A 7500-nucleotide genomic window follows, 5' to 3' on the forward strand; every position below is an offset into this window, starting at 1 on the left:
TTCGCTATCGGTCTCGTGGTCATATTTAGTCTCAGATGGAGTTTACCACCCACTTGGAGCTGCACTCTCAAGCAACCCGACTCGAAGGAGAGGTCCCGCCGACGCTCGCACCGGCCGCTACGGGCCTGGCACCCTCTACGGGCCGTGGCCTCATTCAAGTTGGACTTGGGCTCGGCGCGAGGCGTCGGGGTAGTGGACCCTCCCAAACACCACATGCCACGACAGGCGGCAGCCTGCGGGGTTCGGTGCTGGACTCTTCCCTGTTCGCTCGCCGCTACTGGGGGAATCCTTGTTAGTTTCTTTTCCTCCGCTTAGTAATATGCTTAAATTCAGCGGGTAGTCTCGCCTGCTCTGAGGTCGTTGTACGAGGTGTCGCACGCCACACCGCCAGCCGGCTGTGCACGCTACCGAGTAAGTACCGGTATGCGAACCGCCAGGCGACGGGCGCGCATCGCACGTTTAAGGAGACGCGGCCGGCCCCACAGGCGGCCACGACACTCCCAGGTCTGCGAAGCGGGGCAAACGCCGCGCGCTTCAGTATACGTAGCCGACCCTCAGCCAGACGTGGCCCGGGAACGGAATCCATGGACCGCAATGTGCGTTCGAAACGTCGATGTTCATGTGTCCTGCAGTTCACATGTCGACGCGCAATTTGCTGCGTTCTTCATCGACCCACGAGCCGAGTGATCCACCGTCCTGGGTGATCTTTTCGTAGTTTCCACTATCTCTTTCAAGACAGTTGCATAGGCGGGACTGAGGCGTGTGGCGGCCCCTGTTCCAGCGTTCAGTGTCCAACGGCCTCACGGCCGATGGGCGTCGTACGGCTCCACACCGGAGCGGACAGGCACTCGGGCGAAAGTCATTCAAAACCGGCGCCAGGCGCCAGGTGCCGCAGGCCAGCCGCTCCAGCGCTTCAGCGCTCGTACCACACAACATTGCCGTTAGTTTTGAGACGAACGCGTGGTTCCGCACGCGGCGCACAGCTACTGCGAGCCGTACAGGTAGCGTGTTGCGCGACACGACACGCACATCGAAAGACATGCAGTCTAGTCGGTAATGATCCTTCCGCAGGTTCACCTACGGAAACCTTGTTACGACTTTTACTTCCTCTAAATGATCAAGTTTGGTCACCTTTCCGGTAGCATCGGCAACGACAGAGTCAATGCCGCGTACCAGTCCGAAGACCTCACTAAATCATTCAATCGGGAGTAGCGACGGGCGGTGTGTACAAAGGGCAGGGACGTAATCAACGCGAGCTTATGACTCGCGCTTACTGGGAATTCCTCGTTCATGGGGAACAATTGCAAGCCCCAATCCCTAGCACGAAGGAGGTTCAGCGGGTTACCCCGACCTTTCGGCCTAGGAAGACACGCTGATTCCTTCAGTGTAGCGCGCGTGCGGCCCAGAACATCTAAGGGCATCACAGACCTGTTATTGCTCAATCTCGTGCGGCTAGAAGCCGCCTGTCCCTCTAAGAAGAAAAGTAATCGCTGACAGCACGAAGGATGTCACGCGACTAGTTAGCAGGCTAGAGTCTCGTTCGTTATCGGAATTAACCAGACAAATCGCTCCACCAACTAAGAACGGCCATGCACCACCACCCACCGAATCAAGAAAGAGCTATCAATCTGTCAATCCTTCCGGTGTCCGGGCCTGGTGAGGTTTCCCGTGTTGAGTCAAATTAAGCCGCAGGCTCCACTCCTGGTGGTGCCCTTCCGTCAATTCCTTTAAGTTTCAGCTTTGCAACCATACTTCCCCCGGAACCCAAAAGCTTTGGTTTCCCGGAGGCTGCCCGCCGAGTCATCGGAGGAACTGCGGCGGATCGCTGGCTGGCATCGTTTATGGTTAGAACTAGGGCGGTATCTGATCGCCTTCGAACCTCTAACTTTCGTTCTTGATTAATGAAAACATACTTGGCAAATGCTTTCGCTTCTGTTCGTCTTGCGACGATCCAAGAATTTCACCTCTAACGTCGCAATACGAATGCCCCCGCCTGTCCCTATTAATCATTACCTCGGGTTCCGAAAACCAACAAAATAGAACCGAGGTCCTATTCCATTATTCCATGCACACAGTATTCAGGCGGGCTTGCCTGCTTTAAGCACTCTAATTTGTTCAAAGTAAACGTGCCGGCCCACCGAGACACTCAATAAAGAGCACCCTGGTAGGATTTCAACGGGGTCCGCCTCGGGACGCACGAGCACGCACGAGGCGGTCGCACGCCTTCGGCTCGCCCCACCGGCAGGACGTCCCACGATACATGCCAGTTAAACACCGACGGGCGGTGAACCAACAGCGTGGGACACAAATCCAACTACGAGCTTTTTAACCGCAACAACTTTAATATACGCTATTGGAGCTGGAATTACCGCGGCTGCTGGCACCAGACTTGCCCTCCAATAGATACTCGTTAAAGGATTTAAAGTGTACTCATTCCGATTACGGGGCCTCGGATGAGTCCCGTATCGTTATTTTTCGTCACTACCTCCCCGTGCCGGGAGTGGGTAATTTGCGCGCCTGCTGCCTTCCTTGGATGTGGTAGCCGTTTCTCAGGCTCCCTCTCCGGAATCGAACCCTGATTCCCCGTTACCCGTTACAACCATGGTAGGCGCAGAACCTACCATCGACAGTTGATAAGGCAGACATTTGAAAGATGCGTCGCCGGTACGAGGACCGTGCGATCAGCCCAAAGTTATTCAGAGTCACCAAGGCAAACGGACCGGACGAGCCGACCGATTGGTTTTGATCTAATAAAAGCGTCCCTTCCATCTCTGGTCGGGACTCTGTTTGCATGTATTAGCTCTAGAATTACCACAGTTATCCAAGTAACGTGGGTACGATCTAAGGAACCATAACTGATTTAATGAGCCATTCGCGGTTTCACCTTAATGCGGCTTGTACTGAGACATGCATGGCTTAATCTTTGAGACAAGCATATGACTACTGGCAGGATCAACCAGGGAGCTGCGTCAACTAGAGCTGAGCAGCCGGCCGCCCGGGAGTGTGTCCCGGGGGCCCGCGCGAACACGCAAGCGTCCGCTCAATTATTCTGCAAACAGGAGGAGGCTGAGCTCCCCTGCACAACACACCTCGAAACCCTCTCAGGTCCCGGCGGCGCGCAGCGCCGTCCTAAGTACTTGGTCGGGTTCGAGAGAGGCGCAATCGCCCGGAGTTAGGCGAGTAGACGCTTTAGGTGCGACCACCCGTGCTCCCAACTGAGCTTGCCGCTGCCGACAGAGGCCCGGGAGCGTGCTGTCGTGGCATTGCCGGCGGGAGACAACACGCGCCACCTACGGTGACCGGCAGCTCCAACGCCAGCGCCACAGAAGGACAAAAGCCCCACTTGGGTGCCGAAGCGAACTCTCCCAGCACAGCGCACGCGCCAACACGTCCGCACAGCTGCCATACAAACCACCTGCGAGAACCGCTGGGGCGACCGAGCAGCAGACGGCGTCGCGGCGCCGAGCGCCGAGCGGCGGCGCATCCTCAGCGCACACAGTCCTCAATCGGACCAGCACACTGCAGATGGCAACCGCGCTTCGCACCGGGCACGCGAGGACCTACTTTGGCCGCAAGGCGCCGCGAGCAGGGGGCGCCGGCGCGCAGCTGCGCCGCCTGCCGCGTCCGTCGGCCGGCGCGCCTGCCACTGGCCGCCCCCACCAGCCGGCTGTAGCGCGTGCGCCCACGCACCGCGCTGCCAGCACGCCGGGCGGCCCCCCCTCACCGGCCGGGGACGGTCCCACCCAGCCACCGCCGCGTATCGCCTCACACCCAGATCCCCTTTCACGTTCGTGGGCATGGTGGGTCCCCTTTCACGTTCGTGGGCATGGTGGGTATCCCTGAAACAACCGGTTAATAGCTCGACCGATCGTCGCCAACACTGATTCACCTCTAGCGAGAACAACCGCACCACAACGGGTTACCTGTTGTTCATTTGCGTAACGTCACCAGCAAACGTAGACGTCCATCGCCATTTGCAACGAGTATTGCATGCCTGTGTCAGGTGTCACAACACACTACGTCTGCCCACATAGACGCAACAACATGTGCACGCCTCGAGAACACGTGGAAGGTAGCCCCCGTACGTATGCGGTGTCCATTGCGCGAACGACTGTCAGCCGGCCTCTGCAGGATGTCGCAGATGTGGAACGCGGTGCAACATGCTATCACGGTGTGTGAGAAGAGACGACTACGTCCGAATACACGCTCCACCACATCAACAGACTGCTCATGCTGATCGCCATCCAGGGCGTCCGTTCCTCCCACACGTCTGAATGGCGTACCACACTGCAATCCAGCTCTTATAGGGAGACGACACGTAGCTGCGTGCACAATATTTGGACTGTATGGTCTGCCGTTGCTAGGCGCAGTCGTCGTACGGTCACACATGTGCCACGATGTATCATTCAGTACATACGGACCAATGTGCAGTACAGTTTGTGGGTTTTGCGTACATCGGCGGACAGGTGACAGGCCGTACCACAACGTAGGCTGAGTACGTCGGCATGCGAAGGGCATTGAACATGCAAACTTCTCAACGACCAGCTTGCGAAGGCAGGGGGGAAGGGGGGGGGGCATGTACGTCCTGCTGCTATCCACATTAGAGTGTATAGCAGGAGCATGTGGAAAGTCAGCAACACCTGCAAGGTGTTTAACATGACGCGATACACAGGGGACCGGGCAGTGCGAATAGCGAACTATATTGCGAGGGTTGCGGTTAGGCAACACTACACTAATTTAACGAGTTGCATAACAATTACAGAGCAGGTTCAGCGACAACGTGCGTCAGGTTAAGGCGCAATATAGGTTATGTTGAGGCGCAATATAGGTTAGGTTGAGGCGCAATATAGGTTAGGTTAAGGCACAACATGGGTTACGTTAAAGCGCAAATTAGGTTATGTTAAGGCACAACATGGGTTACGTTAAGGCACAACATGGGTTACGTTAAGGCACAACATGGGTTACGTTAAGGCACAACATGGGTTACGTTAAGGCACAAATTAGGTTACGTTAAGGCACAAATTAGGTTACGTTAAGGCACAAATTAGGTTACATTAAGGCACAAATTAGGTTACGTTAAGGCACAAATTAGGTTACGTTAAGGCACAACATGGGTTACGTTAAGGCACAACATGGGTTACGTTAAGGCACAACATGGGTTACGTTAAGGCACAACATGGGTTACGTTAAGGCACAACATGGGTTACGTTAAGGCACAAATTGGGTTACGTTAAGGCACAAATTGGGTTACGTTAAGGCACAAATTGGGTTACGTTAAGGCACAAATTGGGTTACGTTAAGGCACAAATTGGGTTACGTTAAGGCACAAATTGGGTTACGTTAAGGCACAAATTGGGTTACGTTAAGGCACAAATTGGGTTACGTTAAGGCACAACATGGGTTACGTTAAGGCACAAATTGGGTTACGTTAAGGCACAACATGGGTTACGTTAAGGTACAACATGGGTTAGGTTAAGGTACAATATGGGTTAGGTTAAGGTACAATATGGGTTAGGTTAAGGTACAATATGGGTTAGGTTAAGGTACAATATGGGTTAGGTTAAGGCACAATATGGGTTACGTTAAGGCACAACATGGGTTAGGTTAAGGCACAACATGGGTTAGGTTAAGGCACAACATGGGTTAGGTTAAGGCACAACATGGGTTAGGTTAAGGCACAACATGGGTTAGGTTAAGGCACAACATGGGTTAGGTTAAGGCACAACATGGGTTAGGTTAAGGCACAACATGGGTTAGGTTAAGGCACAACATGGGTTAGGTTAAGGCACAACATGGGTTAGGTTAAGGCACAACATGGGTTAGGTTAAGGCACAACATGGGTTAGGTTAAGGCACAACGTAGGTTAGGTTAAGGTACAACGTAGGTTAGGTTAAGGTACAACGTAGGTTAGGTTAAGGTACAACGTAGGTTAGGTTAAGGTACAACGTAGGTTAGGTTAAGGTACAACGTAGGTTAGGTTAAGGTACAACGTAGGTTAGGTTAAGGTACAACGTAGGTTAGGTTAAGGTACAACGTAGGTTAGGTTAAGGTACAACGTAGGTTAGGTTAAGGTACAACGTAGGTTAGGTTAAGGTACAACGTAGGTTAGGTTAAGGCGCAATGTCGGTTAGGTTAAGGTACGATATAGCTTAAGTTAAGGTACAATATAGCTTAGGTTAAGGTACACATTGTTGTAGGGAAAGGTGTATTTGGGGGGGGGGGGGCGGCAGGTTCGTTGATAGTGATTATCGTAAGTGCATGCCTGCGGGATCATCCGATTTGTCACGTCAGGATGCACTTGTGGCTCATGACAGGCGGCGTTCCGATTCCAAGGTTGTGGCAGATCTGTGTCTTTCATTCCTGCCATTGTTTGTGTACTGTGACAGGAGGCAGTATTGTGATGTTGGGTGCACCCCTGTGTAGGACATGTGTGGGTGTTCGTGGCTTAGCTGAGCAATGGCGGATGTCGGAAGGGTGGGATATTCTGTTTTCTGGGTGGACCTCCCGGTCTGGTTATGATAGTGTGGATTGTGTAATGTGGCGGAGAGGATGCACTGGATGTTCTTCCATGCTGGTGGTTAGATATTCTGTGTGTGTGTGCCTGTTACAGGCAGAGAGTAGTGTGTGATAAGAGAGTAGTGTGTGATAAGAGTGTCTGGCTGACGTGTGGTTCTCATTATGTGCAGAGTCTTTCAGCATGTATAGGGACGGTTGTATATATTATCTGTATTCTGATGGCTCTGCATCTATTACTAATCAGTGCCGTGTCTACGGTTACTCTGGTTCCAGTCGAAACTGTTCTATCTCTGTACATTAGTGACACTGCGGCTCCACTATGTTGCCGGCCCTGTCGGCCGTTTCCCCCAGTGTATGGCTAATGATTATCAGCAATCAGTCTATTAGTCAATACCGGTAGTGTGACGACGTCAAATGTCCGGGATGGGGGAAGCTACACCCTTCCCGTGGGTCAGGGCCTAGAAAGACTCTTCCCACTCAGGAGGCTCGGACTGTCGTTACTCTTCCGAGAAATATATTTGCCCAGCGTTTTTTGTGACTGCGAGTGCGACGCCCACGGGTACCGACATGGATGGGGCGCGTCCTAGCTGATCGCTCGGCATGGGAATCAGTACAGTGAGCAATGCGATCGCGTCTGTAGCTTGTACGTGGTACAGCTCGCAGCTCATGTATAGGGACAGCGGGAATGTCGCATATTGGACATAACTCTTCATGAAACGCAAGTTATAGGTGTGGATTGCACATTACGAGTGCGGGAAACTTCCGCCGTTCATCCGCTGGCGTTGCGAGTTTGGCGGTTGGGGTGGGGCACGAGCGGGTGCGGGTGGTGTGATTGCCGGTCCACGACGTTGTGCGGCAGAGGCACTGGCGTTTGGGTGCTGTGGTCGACAGAGGCTGCATGCTTTGTGGGTGGCGTCGAAAGATGGGCACTGTGGGCCCATCGATGTCTTAGTCGGCTTGGCGTCCCATAGATGGCGGTATCGT

At 53.6% G+C, this 7500-nt stretch overlaps 2 non-coding genes and 1 pseudogene across 2 annotated transcripts; all 3 read right to left on the reverse strand.

Annotated features, from left to right (window-relative positions):
• LOC126417792 (large subunit ribosomal RNA) overlaps positions 1-360 on the reverse strand; it is a 4826-nt pseudogene extending 4466 nt beyond the window's left edge.
• Positions 361-548: 188 nt separating this feature from the next.
• Positions 549-703, reverse strand: LOC126417458 (5.8S ribosomal RNA). The gene has a single exon (XR_007575578.1). It is a non-coding gene; the product is annotated as a 5.8S ribosomal RNA (ribosomal RNA).
• A 351-nt stretch (positions 704-1054) lies between these two features.
• Positions 1055-2963, reverse strand: LOC126417745 (small subunit ribosomal RNA). The gene has a single exon (XR_007575808.1). It is a non-coding gene; the product is annotated as a small subunit ribosomal RNA (ribosomal RNA).
• Between the last annotated feature and the right edge of the window lie 4537 nt (positions 2964-7500).

This window comes from Schistocerca serialis, chromosome 8 (assembly GCF_023864345.2).
Source record: "Schistocerca serialis cubense isolate TAMUIC-IGC-003099 chromosome 8, iqSchSeri2.2, whole genome shotgun sequence".
Classification (NCBI taxonomy): domain Eukaryota; kingdom Metazoa; phylum Arthropoda; class Insecta; order Orthoptera; family Acrididae; genus Schistocerca; species Schistocerca serialis.